This window comes from Loxodonta africana, chromosome 21 (assembly GCF_030014295.1).
Source record: "Loxodonta africana isolate mLoxAfr1 chromosome 21, mLoxAfr1.hap2, whole genome shotgun sequence".
In the NCBI taxonomy this organism is placed as follows: domain Eukaryota; kingdom Metazoa; phylum Chordata; class Mammalia; order Proboscidea; family Elephantidae; genus Loxodonta; species Loxodonta africana.
In genome coordinates this window covers 67,874,125-67,887,929 of record NC_087362.1, presented here as the reverse complement: position 1 = coordinate 67,887,929, position 13,805 = coordinate 67,874,125, and the positions used below count along the sequence as shown (strand labels likewise).

Here is a 13,805-nt window from a genome sequence, read left to right as displayed (position 1 = left end):
TAGGTATTCTTGGCACTAGTTCTATACTTGCAATTTATCTGTCAGTGTGAAATTATTTCCAAAGGAAAAATTGTTTTGAAAAATAAAAACCTAACATCGAAATCATTAAAATGGGCACAGGACAAGAAATATGAAAGAATGTTTAGCCTCAGTGATAATAAGTATGCAAATGAAAATATCTACCACTTCACTGGAGTTTTGCAATGTCATCTTCTCAACTGGGCTTACCTTGACTTTCCAGATGAAAAGGGCAACCCTGTTCATGCCCCCTTTCCTTACCCTGCACTGTTGCTGTCATTCCTATAGAACCTACTGCTTTCTAAAATACGAAGGGATTTACTTATCTACTGCATTTATTACTTATGATTTCTCCTCCACTAGAATACAAGTTTCAGGAGGGAAGGGATTTTTTTTTTCACTACTTTATCCCAAGCATTGAGAATAGTACTTGGTACTTGATAGGCAATACATAGATATCTGCTGAGTGAATGAAGCAAATCGACAAAGTCTGTTTTGTTTTGTTAATAATACCCAGAGTGGGCAAGAGTACAAACAGCCAGACTTTCTCATGTACTCTGGTAGGAGGGTAAATTGGCTGAATGAACCATATATATACTGCATAAACATATATATAAATATATATATATATACACTGTAGTATTTTATGAACTTACTGTACTTTTTACATACTATAAAATACAAGACAACCAAAAGTGATGCTGTACAATGTGGCAAGATGCTCACTGCATTGTTCTGTAAAAAATACAAATTATAAATAACATGTACAGTGTGCTTCTACTGTACTTGAAAAAAAGAGCAGTGGGTATATCCAGCAAGTAGGAGCCCTGGTGGTGCAGAGGTTAAAGTGGTCGGCTGCTAACTGAAAGGTCGGTGGTGTGAACCCACCAGCCACTCCTCGGGAGAAAGATGCGGCCGTCTGCTTCTGTAAAGATTTACAGCCTTGGAAACCCTATGGAGCAGTTCTCCCCTGTCCTGTAGGGTTGCTAACAGTTAGAACAACTCGACGGCAATGGGTATCTATCTTACAAAAGTTTTTACTTTCTTCTTTTCCCTTATTTATTTTCTATAATGAATATGTATTAGATTTGTAGCAAGTAAGAAAAACTTTTTTTAAAGGAAAAAAAATGGGAATGATCTATTCAATGCAAATATGCTTTCCTGTTACAGCAGGAATACCAGAAGAATAAGAAAGAATTTTCAAAGATTGGATATATGGTTATATTAATGGAAACTAGGATACTCTTTTGGAACAAAATCCACAAATTCTGACCATCTCTGAAGGCAAATCAAGTGTGCTGGCTGCAGATGGAGCTGATTTTTACTCCCTAAAAAAATAAAAACTTTTTTTTTTTTTCCCAACAGGGCAGGGGCCCCTGGTAATGCCGTGGTTAAGCATTTTGCTGCTAACCAAAAGGTTGGCAGTTCAGATCCACCAGCCACTCCTTGGAAACTCTATGGGGGCAGTTCTACTCTGTTCTATAGGGTTGCTATGAGTTGGAATTAACTCAACAGAAATAAGTTTCGTTTTTCTTTTTACCAAGGCAGGGCCACTTGGGCTGGGGGTACCTAGTGCTGTACAAAACCCACCCATGTCTGTCAGCCAGACTAACCACAGGAAACAGCGTATTGTGAAAATTAATTCAGGGAGCTCTAACTCCACAAAACATAATAGTTAAAGAAACACAAAAAGCCTGCCGTGTATAATAGTCTCAATTCATTATGACTCTTGGTTGCAAGTTCTAGGGCCAGTACATTATATGGCAATGTGGAGGAAAAGACGAAACAAGTGCAAGCTATCTTTTGAAAGCCATCAGAGAATTACAGAATAGAAGGACATTTTGGCAACTACTATAAAATACTGCCCTCTGGTGTTAAGGTCATTCCACATTTATTAGCATACAACAAAGAAAACTTTTAAAAAGCCTTTTTTCTTAGGAAACCCTGGTGGCGTAGTGGTTAAGTGCTTCAGCTGCTAACTGAAGGGTCGGCAGTTTGAATCCAACAGGTGCTCCCTGGAAACTCTACGGGGCAGTTCTACTCTGTCCTATAGGGTCGCTATGAGTCGGAATCGACTCAGAATCGACTCGACGGCACTGGGGTTTGGTTTGGTTTTTGGTTTTCTTAGGTACCTTCAGGGACCTTGTCACAGACTTTCAAAAATCTGAACACAAAACCCTGTGGGAGTTTTACTGGCACATATTGTAGACTGTCAATACCGTACCTGGGAAAAACCAAGTAATGTTATAACAAGTGGTCATAACCAATTCACATCAGAAAATCTTTCCAAGAACTACAGTCACCTGTTTAAATTTTTCTTTTTTTTAGTATTCTTGAGGATTTTTTGTTGGGGAGAAGTTTCTGAAAAATAAACTAAAGATTTTATCACAACAATTTCTATTAATTTTGGTGGGAAGAATAAAAATAGGAGTAATACTATATATTATAAAAGTCATTAAAAATGTGAGTTGATTTTTATGAAAAACTAACAGCAACATAATAAAGAAGCTGCAAATAACTGTCTATATATTAAACATCTAATTCCTGCTTAAAAGTGCTTCACAGGAAATAACCTGGGAGGTAAGCTCTATGGCTAAATCCATAAGAACTACATGGGCAAATACAGCAGCCTGGATCAGAAAAACTCTAAAGAGAAATTAAACATAAATAACACTACTGCCCACTGAACTAAAAACAACCCCTGAAAGAGGTTATTCGAAAAACAGGAAAATAGTTTTCAAGTTTTCCCACATAAATAGAAACTACAGTGAATAATACTTAGACTGGATGTACACAGCAAACTCAGAGAGCTATGATTAAAAAATCTGTCAGACAAACAACCCAATTTAAAAATGCGAAAAGGACCTGAACAGACATTTCACCAAAGAAGGAATACAAACTGCCAATAAGCACATGAAAAGATGCTCATCTTCTTCAGTCATTAGGAAAATGCACATCAAAACCACAATAAAATATCACTTCATGCCCCACTAAGATGATGATGATAAAAAAAATAAAAAATAAACAGGTGTTGGTGAGGATGTGGAGAAACTGGAACTCTTATCCATTGCTGGTGGGACTTATAAAATGGTACAGCCACTGTAGAAAACAATTTAAGAGTTTCTCAAAAAGTTAAACATAAAATTACCACAACCCATTGCCATCAAGCTGATGACTCATAGCAACCCTACAGGACAGGGTAGAACTGCCCCAGTGCTTTTCAAGGAGCAGCTGGTGGATTTGAACCGCTAACCTTTTGTTTAGCAGCAGTAGCTTTTAGCCACTGCACCATCAGGGCTCAAAATTACCATATGGTTCAGCAATTCCACTCCTAGATATTTACCCAAAAGAACTGAAAGCAGGGACACAAATAGATACATGTACACCAGTGATCACTGCGGCACTATTCACAACAGCCAAAAGATGGGAACAATCTAAATGTCTATCAAGAGAAGGATAGAGAAACAAAATATGGTACATACAATGGAATATTATTTCTGCCATAAAGAGAAATGGAGTCCTGAACCCTGAAAATGTTACAAGATGGAGGAACCCTGAGAATATTATGCTGAGTGAAATAAATTACTCACAAAAGGGACAAAGATCAGATGATCCCATTTACATGAAATATCTAGAATAGGTAAATACATACATAAAAGTTTTATTAGTGTTTACCAGGAGTGAGAGGGAAGGGGAAAGAGGGAGTCACTGCTTAGGTGGCTCTGAGCTTCTGTTAAGGGTGATGGAAAAATTTGGAACCGGATAATGGTGATCGTTATACAACATGGTGAACACAATCAATGTTGCTGTATATTTCATTCAGTTTGAAATATGTTTTTAATTTCTTTATGGTTTCTTGTTTGACTCATGGTCTTTTGGATTTAATCATGTCTCCAAAAACCATGCATTGAAATCTTAATCTCTGTACCTGTAAATATGACCCTGTTTGAAAACAGAGGTTTTTCTTTATGACGTTAATGAGGTCAGACCAGTGTAGAGTGGCTCCTAAACCTAATCGCTTCTGAGTCATAAAAAGAGCAATTAAGTACAAAGACACACTGCAATGTGATGCACCTCTTTTACATGGCTTTTCTTGCCATGGTCTTATAACTGTCACCAAATTATTAGGTAGGACTATGCAAATAAGTTGCTTGTGGCTCACCAAAAGGATTGGATAGCTTGCTAATAATAAAATAAGGTGCATGGCACACTTGTGAGAGTGGAACCATTCAAAAAAAGTGTATGGAACCCTCACAAAGGGATTGGTTGGTTTTGCCATCCTACTAGGCTTAAAATGAGCCATCCCAGAAACAGAAGCGGGGAACTCCTACCACCAAGAAAGAAGAGCTGGGAGCAGAGCACATCCTTTGGACCCAGAGTCCCCATGCTGAGAACCTCTTTGATAGATAAAGAGTTTTAACACCAGAGACAGCAGGAGATGGTGAGAAACAGCTGCATCAGAGGCAGCAGAACCAGGAGACTGGAAGCAGATGATGCAGTGGGCTTTCCAGCCCACTGAGCAAGAAAGCTGAGCACCTTCAGGCAGGATGCTTGTTGGTGGAGTGAGGTACCTCCAGGCACTTGGTGGTGCTAAGCTCATTGACCCATGGAGCGAGATAGCTGAGCAATTTTGGGCAGCAGGCTTACTGGTGGAGTGGGATGCCTCCAGCTGCTTGTCAGTGGAGCTAGGCTTGCTGATCTGTACAGCTAGAAAGCTGAGAGCCTTTGGGCAGAGGCTTACTGGCAGGGTGGGGTGCCTTTGGACATTTCTCAGCAAAGCTAAAAGAGCTTTGTAACACTTGCCTGAGCAGAGCAGAGGCCAGGCCAGACCAAGAGGCTCTAAGGGCCAAGGGCTGAGGCGAGAAAGCCAGAGAGAGGTCTGCCTGAGGACACAGCTGAGAAGAGGCTGTCCTGATCAAAGAACTATATCCTGAGTTGGTCCTGATCCTGAATTGTAATTGGTTACATCCCTAATAAACCCCATAATTATAAGTATGGTCTGTAAGTTCTGTGTGGCCATTGCAACAAATTCTCAAACTCAGCAGAGAAGTAGAGAGTGCCATGGGAGGGATGGATGGCATCAGAACTGGTAAAAAGGTTGGAGTGTGGAGGCGTGTCTGACCTCCACCTCATAGGAATCAGCCTTGGGAAGTTGATCTTGATTCTCCTTCCCTCTTGTGAAGTTAGGGGAGGTCAGACTCCCCTTCCATGTTATCTTTGCGCGCACACAGAAGGAAGGTGCTAGATGAAGACAGACACGCAAGGCAGATGCATCTACAAGCCCAGGAACACCAAGGATTGCTGGCAGCTACGAGAAGCTGAAACAGAAAAAGAAGGACCTCCCGATAGAGCCATTCCTTGAATTCAGTTTGCCTCCTCTACTGTGAGAAAAATTAATTTCTGTTCTTAAAAGCCACACAGTTTTCCAGGCTTTAAGGTTCATGGGGACAGGAGGTGTGGCCTTAGGATCATTTGAGACAGAGGACTGGCACTTTCTCCCTACAGAAAGTCCAAGGCCTCCAAGTGCTCCCTATTCCACGAAAATTGGACTAAAAAAGACCCCACCCTATATTCAGCCAGGAGAAATATCATGGACCAGGAGTGACAAGGAGAAAAAAATCACTCCTAGGAAATATAATTTCTAGGCCAGTACCACAGACATACACAGAATCCAAATTTACACTTCCAGGGTGGGATGGTGTAATAATAGCTCTGACTATAAGAATCAGCAAGACGCTGGCTCCTATGAGGCAGAGGCCAAACATACCCTTGTTCTATAACTTCTGCATCATTTCTGACACCAGCTGTTCCCCTCACAGCACTCTTTCCTTATTAGGCTCCATAACTCATTGGAACAGTCACAGACAACACATGGAAACAATATAACTGCAATAACAACTTTAACAACAGAAGTATATAAGCAGAAATGAAGATATGCAAGGAACAAGGTGGCTTCAATGTCTAAAAGGAGACTCATTTACATCACTTACCCTTCCCGAAAACCAGTGTTCATTCTCACCCATCAGGAAACTTTCAAACAGGAAACTCAATGACATCACTTAGTGGGCTCAGCTATTGGTCACTCCTCTCAGCTCTCAGCTGGGGATAGGTCTTTATACTCTGCTGCCACTGAGTGGGTCTGTTCATTTCCTTTTTTTCTTCTGGTACCATCACAGCTGCTGCCTCCATCACTATCATAGGTTTAATTTGGTCTGGGAGGGTCATAGCACAGGGCCCCATGTCCAAAAAATGCAACCCTCTCTAGGCTATCGTTAATCAGGAAGCCCCATTTGAGCCTGTGCTCTAGGGTTTCTATTAGTCACTGAGTGGGGCCCCCTAGCTAATCTGTGTAAATGTCAACTATTGGGTGGGACCCCCAGGTCAACCCATGCAAAGGTCAACTACAGGGTGACAGTGGGACCTCCCCAGCCAATCCCAGTAAAGGTAGGGCCCACTGGCCAATTCCAGTAAAGGTCAACTACTGATGGAATTCCCTCAGCCAATCTGGATTAAGGTCAACTCTGGAAGGACTCAGAACCAGGAACAAAAGGCCAAATTGCTTTTAGGTAATGGAATTCCACATCACACAGATGAGAACCTCAAGATGGTTAATTAACATACAAACTACTCTATTGTTGTTTTTAGGTGCCATCGAGTCAGTTCCAACTCATAGCAACCTTATGTACAACAGAATGAAACATTGCCCAGTCCTGCACCATCTTCACAATCATTGTTATGCTTGAGCCCATCATTGCAGCTACTATGTCAATCCAACTCCTTGAAAGTCTTCCTCTTTTTCACTGACCCTCTACTTTACCAAGCACGATGTTTTTCTCCAGGGATTGGTCCCGCCTGATCACATGTTCAAAGTATGTGAGACAAAGTCTCATCATCTTTGCTTCTAAGGAACATTCTGGCTGTACTTCTTCTGAGGTAGATTTGTTCATGCTTCTGGCAGTCCATGGTATATTCAACATTTTTCACCAACACCACAATTCAAAGGCATCAATTCTTCGGTCTTCCTTATTCATTGTCCAGCTTTCACATCCATAAAAGATGACTGAAAACACCATGGCTTGGGGCAGGCACACTTTAGTCCTTAAAGTGATATATTCACTTTTTAGTACTTTAAAGAGGTATTTTGCAGCAGATTTGCCCAATGCATCATGTTTGTTTGTTTTTTCTTTTGACTACTGCTTCCATGGGTGTTAATTGTGGATCCAAGTAAAATGAAATTCTTGACAATTTCAACATTTTCTCCCTTTATCATGATGTTGCTTATTGGTCCAGTTGTGAGGATTTTTGTTTTCTTTATGTTGAGGTGTAATCCATACTGAAGGCTGTGGTCTTTGATCTCCATCAATAAGTGCTTCAAGTTCTCTTCACTTTTGGCAAGCAAGGTTGTGTCACCTAGGATCTTTGAAAATCTACAGCTCTGTCAGAGAAACATGGTATTACTCTTTAGAAACACTTCCAAGCACAAAACATGTGGAATCACTTAACTTTTTAATAAAAGTAACTCTCATTAAAGATGAACTCACAAAATAAGAAATTTTTTAAAAAATTAGGTAGTACTCAAGAAAACAAGTCACCACAAGGGAGAGTAAGTAGACCAAGAAACAGAGAAGGTAAAACATTTTTAAAAACCCTATAAAATAAATATATTTAAAGAGAGAAAGAGAAATCTATTTTTAAGAGGAAGAGCAGACTGAAAAATAAATAAAACATCTAGAAATGACAAATGTAGTTATTAAAATGCAAAAGTCAGTGGTAGGATTAGATAGATTAGACAAAGCTCAAGAGAGAACAAAATAGAAGACATGAAAAAATCACCCAGAATATGACAAAAAAAAAAAAAAAACAGAGGGCAGTAAAAACATAAAGAGTTGAAAAAAATTATTAGTCTACCCTAAAAAATAGAAGATATCTAATGTATCTAATAGGAAGGTAAAAACTTATCTAATAGGAATGTCACAAAAAGAGAATTTAGAGAAAGAGGCAAGGCAATATTTCAAAATATAATAACAAAACTTTCACCATAGTGTAGAAGTTATAAGTGATTACTGCTAAGTAGGATAAATAAAAATGAGCTCATCAACAAATCCTAGGGATTTCCAGTCAAGATGGCAGCTTAGATAGATGCACCATAATTCCCCTACAACAAAGGCTCAAGATAACTCTGTGAAACAGATACAAACAATAACCTCAGATACCTGAACATCAAACAAAAGGTTGAAGAATTGGACTGAGTTAGAAAGAGAATGAAAATAGCGGAATGAGGAGCTTCTCAGATTGTATAGGCTTGGGCTGCTGGTCTAGTGCAGCATGGCCATTTTGAGATGGCACCAAACAACATTCCCGGGTAAGGAGCCCAGGATGGCAACTTCACAGAAAACACAGTCTGAGGGAGAGATACTGTGTAAACAAACCTGGAAAGAAATTAGGTGGGCAGGTCACATGCTGGGTCTGAATCAGCCCAGGAATGTGACACACTGGAGTACCATAACTTTAAAACTAGGGAAGCACAGGGAAGTGTTACTGAAGCAAAGCAAGGTGGACTGAATCATCAGCGCCTCAGGACAGGGGACTGATAAGACAGGGAGAGCACATTTACAGAGGAACAAAGTTAGTTACAGGAAACCTCCAGAATCCCTGATGAACACAAAGAAGGGAGGGACCTAGGAATCAGCGATAGGACTTTCTATTAGGGGTGGTGCCCATCCATTTGAACAGGAGACATCCAGTGAATAGTAAAACAGCAGAGTAATAACCAGAAGTCTCCTCACAACTGGCCTCACGACGCACCCTCTTCTATACACATTTGAGCAGCCACCCACACCAGCTACCCACTCAGTGTGGCATCCTCGGCACCCCATGAACTTAAGGGGCTGTCCGACCTACATGCAGTGGCATCCCTGGTAACCCACCTACCATGTGCCCTGTGCAGCCCACCCACCATGTACTATCAGCATGAACCACTTAGAGAAGCACCCCAGCGCCCTGCCAACCATGTACCTTGCCTAGCCCACCCACCAAGCACCCCCTGCACAGACCACACAGAGAAGTGCCCCCAGAGCTCCACACACCATGTGCCCCACCCAGCCCACACAAAGTGTGCTCCCAGTGCCCCACCCACCATGCACCCCTCCCACACTCTATCTATTCCCTCAGGCCATCTCCGCATACACAAAGGCCCTTTGCCCTCCCACCTCCACTGTACACCAATATATACCTAAGCAGAGGGAATACTTCATCCACTTCAGTAGCACTGCCACCCTGTGACTGTAAGGACAACCCGTCCTGCTGTCCAGAGGCCATGTTAACAACTCATGCCAATGTATAAAAACCATGCAGCCATACAAGAGCTGCAGAGGGATCCTAACCACCCAACAACACCTCTCACATCTCCACACAATCCTATAAGGGAAGACATACGCACCAAGTGTCAGAAGATTCCCATATGTAAGTGAGCCACCATACTCACCAGTGAGAGAAAATTACACCCACCCAACCAGCAGCACCAAAGTCATACACAGACCATGCTACGAAACAACATATAAAATAATACAAGGTAAGGTAGACAATTTATAGAGAAAGGGAAGAAGTTAAGTTCCAGATAGATCAAAGTAAAAACAAACAAAAAATAAAAAGATAAACATATAAATAAATAAAATAAAATCTAAATGTCTCAAAGACAGCAGTCAATTACAAATCATATGGAGAAACAGGATAAAATGGTTCAAGTGAGCAAACAGAATAAAGGACAGAAAAGCTTTCTGAGGAAGAACTGATAAAGAAACTATCTGACAAAGGCTTAAAAAAACTAGTATTCAGGCTCCTCAGAGAGATCAAGAAAAACACAGAAAAAAACTAGATTAATTCAGGAAAACAATGCAAGAACAAAACAATAAACTCAATAAAGAAACAGAATTCTTATAAAAACATCTAGAGATTCAGAAGTTTAACAAAATAACTGAACTAAACAATGGGAGGGCACAGTAGTAGAATTGAAACAACTGAAGGAAGAATCAGCAAATTAGAGGACAAACCCCATGATATTACTCTGTAAGAGGAATAAAGAGAAAAAAGACTGAAGAAAAATAAAGCCTACAGGTTATGAGAGACATAATAAAGAGGAACAATATATGCATACTAGGGATCCCAGAAGGGGAAGACAGAGGAAAAAGTACAAAGAATTGTCAAGGAAATAATGGCAGAAAACTTCCCAAATATCATGAAAGATGACAAGATTTTCATCCGAGAAACTCAATAAACTCCATATAGGACAGACCACAAAGGAAATTCACCAAGACATACCATAATAAAAATTTCCAGTTCAAAAGACAAAAAAAATTTTGAGAGCGGCATGTGAAACACAAAATGTCACCTACAGAGGGGCCTCAATAAGAATAAGCTCTTATTTCTCGTCAGAAATTATCCAGGCAAGAAGGCAGCAGGGGGGAATCTTTTAACCAAGGATTATATATCCACCAAAACTGTCATTCAAAAATGAGGATGAAATTAGGACATTCTCAGATAAGAAGAAATGAAGGAAATTTGTAACCACCACAACAGTCTTATAAGAATTATTAAAGGGAGTCCTTCAGATAAAACACCAACAACATCAAATAATAATGTGAGATAAAGACATGTGATAACATCACTCTGTTACCAACCCAGGTAAAGACACCACAACACTATTATGAAGTTAAAAAATGATTACAGGGATTCCAAGATACAAAGATGTAATCAACAACAATATCAAAACAAAAGGGGGAACAAATGGTATAATTATAAATTTTCCATATGGTGAGGAAGTCGAGGTGATTTCAAGACACAACAGACTATTTTAAATGTAGAATGTTTAACAACACACACACAAAACAGTATAACAAAATGGCTACAATAATTTTAAAACTCTGAACATCAAAAGGAATGACAAAGAATTGAATTGACCACCGACTGGAAGAAGAAATTGAATGAACACAGCAAATGAGGACTACCATGGAGCAGAGGTGCTCTGCTACCCATCCCAGCTCAGCATGGTCATCTTGAGACAAAGTCAAAAGCAATCCCGGGTACGGAGTAAAGGAAGGCAACTTCACAGTATTCTCAAAAAGAGACAAACTATGTAGACACACATGGAGGGATTCAAGGTGAGTGGAACATGATCCAGATCTAAAGAGGGAAAACACAGAAAGGAGGATGAGAAGTACAGGAGCCAGCTGCCCACAGAACAGGGAGAGGCCTAGAATTCAGAGTCAGGTATACGCACAAGCAGTGGTACTTGACCATTAGGGTGGGTGGCCCTCACTAAGCAATTGACCCATGGAGCCTCAGAGGGAGATGACTCACCCAACAGGACTCTAAGCAGACCTTCTCTCCCAGCACTTGAGCAGGGCAGGTTCTGACTGCAAGCTACAGCAAACACGAAGAGCCCAGATACCCACATCTATGGACCAATGAGTATGCTCCCCCTACCCCACCCTCCCAATCTTAAGCAGCGTAAAATCCCATAGCCCAAACACCCTGCCCAATCAAGAACCACAATTCGAAACTCCTCTCCCCTGACACACACATAGCCCCATCTGTCACCCTTCTCACCCACTTGACAAGTAGCAGTGTGTGACCGCATGCTCACCTGCCCATCACTTGCCCCCTCCCTGGCCCAGCAAGTGGCAGTGACCACATGCCCACGCACTAGCCTGCCCATCACCCACCTCCCCCCCAACCGAGTGAGCGGCAGCAACCAAGCCCCTGCACGCTAGTGCACTAGCCTTCCACTGCCCAAACCCCCACCCAGGCAAGCAGCGGTGACTGTGTGCCCAGGCACTCAACAGTCCGTCACCCACCTCCCATCCCTCCCACACCCAGCAAGTGGTGGTAACTGCCAGCCCATGTGCTCACCTGCCCACCACCCAACCCTCCCACCTGGTTAGCAGTGGTGACCACATTCCAGTGCTCCTGCCCACCCACCACACAGTCCCCTCAACCCTCTAAACTCCCTTCCCCCTTACCTGGTGAGTGATGGTGACTCTACCCCCACTTTCCCACAGCAGCCACCACACCCACCATCCTATCCACTTGAAAAGTGTTACTGCCCACTCCCATACCACTAAGCAGATGATAGATGGCAGCCAATGCCTGTCCAGCCACCCGACATGACAAACACAGAGACTCACACACTACCAGCAACTGCCCTCCTTACCTGGAGAAAGGTGGTGAACACTCCAGTGCTACCAGACCAGAGACCAGAATAGCACGCAAACTCCACCAACCTGGGTATATCAAAACAAAACAAAAATCAAAATGAAGCAAGCAAACATAAAATCAATAAATAAATATAACACCTTAACTCCTTGAAGACAACAGACAATATCAAATCACATAAAGAAACGGGACAAGATGGCTCAAGCAAGTGACCAAAACAAAGGACCAGAAAACTTTCCTGAGAAAAAAAAATGGCAATCAAGCTACCTGATAAAGAATTCAGAAGACTTATATATAGGATCCTCAAAGAGATAAAGGAATACACAGACAAAACCAAGGAAAACAAAGATAAAATGCTAGAGGAACTCAGGAGAACAATACAAGAACACAATGACAAAATACATAGACAAGTAGAAACCTTAGAAAAACAGCAACTAGAAATCCAGAAGATCAACACTAGAATTTCAGAAGTAGATAACTCAGTGGAAGGATAAAGGAGTAGAATTGAATCAATGGAAGACAGAATCAGCGAAATAACAAATCACCTTGATACTGATTTGTTAGAGGAACAATCAGAAAAATGAATGAAGAAAATTGAAAACAGCATAGGAATTACGTGGGACACTATCAAAAAGGATAATTTACACACGATCAAAATTCCAGAACAGGAAAAGACAAAAAAACAAAAAGCACAGAGAAAATTTTTGAAGACTTGCTTGCAGAAAACTTCCCTAATATCATGAAAGATGAGAAGATACCCATCCAAGAAGCTCAATGAAACCAATATAGGATAGGTCCCAGAAGAAAATCACCAAGACATATCATAATCAAACTTTCCAAAACTAAAGACAAAGAATCCTGAGAGCAGCTCAGACAAAACAAAATGTTACCTACAAAGGGGAACAAACAAGACTAAGCTCTGATTTCTTGGCAGAAACCATGCAGGCAAGAAGGCAATGGCATGACATATACAACCCTGAAAGAAAAAATCTGCTAGCCAAGAATTATACATCCAGCAAAATTGTCTCTCAAGTACCATGGCAAAAGTAGGACATTTCCAGATAAACAGAAATTAAGAGAATTTGCAAAAACCAGACCAACCTTACAAAAAATACTAAAAAGAGTCATTTGGACAGAGAATCAACGATGTCAGATAACAACCTGGGAATAAGACACATGAAAACATCACTCAGATACCAACCCAGATAAAGAATATTCAAAAATAAAATAAAGTGTAAGACTGAAAACAGGGAATCAGAGACATCAATCTGCAAATCACAATTTCAAAACAAAAGGAGGAATAAATGACTTCCATACAGAGAGGAAGTCAAGGCGGTATCAACATACAGCAGGCTGTTTTAAACTTAGTAAGATAATAGTAAATTTCAGGTAATCATGAAGAAAATTAATAAACATATTCACCAAAATAAAAAAGAAGAAAATCATAAAGACTCAGTAAACACAAAATCAAAAGCAGCAAAGAAAATCCATAACCAATAAGAACTCAGCACAGAAAAGTACACACAACAAAGAAGTCTTCAAAACCCCACAACAAAACGACAGCAGTAAATTCATAC

The 13,805-nt window shown here is 40.7% G+C and overlaps 1 long non-coding RNA gene across 16 annotated transcripts in view; it reads right to left on the bottom strand.

Annotated features, from left to right (window-relative positions):
• The window catches only part of LOC111752347 (uncharacterized), a 234,744-nt gene that overhangs the window by 120,394 nt on the left and 100,545 nt on the right, over window positions 1–13,805 (bottom strand). For all 16 annotated transcript variants that reach the window (XR_010318902.1, XR_010318907.1, XR_010318906.1 and 13 more), the window contains exon 2: window positions 12,227–12,296. This is a non-coding gene — a long non-coding RNA (uncharacterized LOC111752347). The remainder of the gene's footprint in view (window positions 1–12,226; window positions 12,297–13,805) is intronic.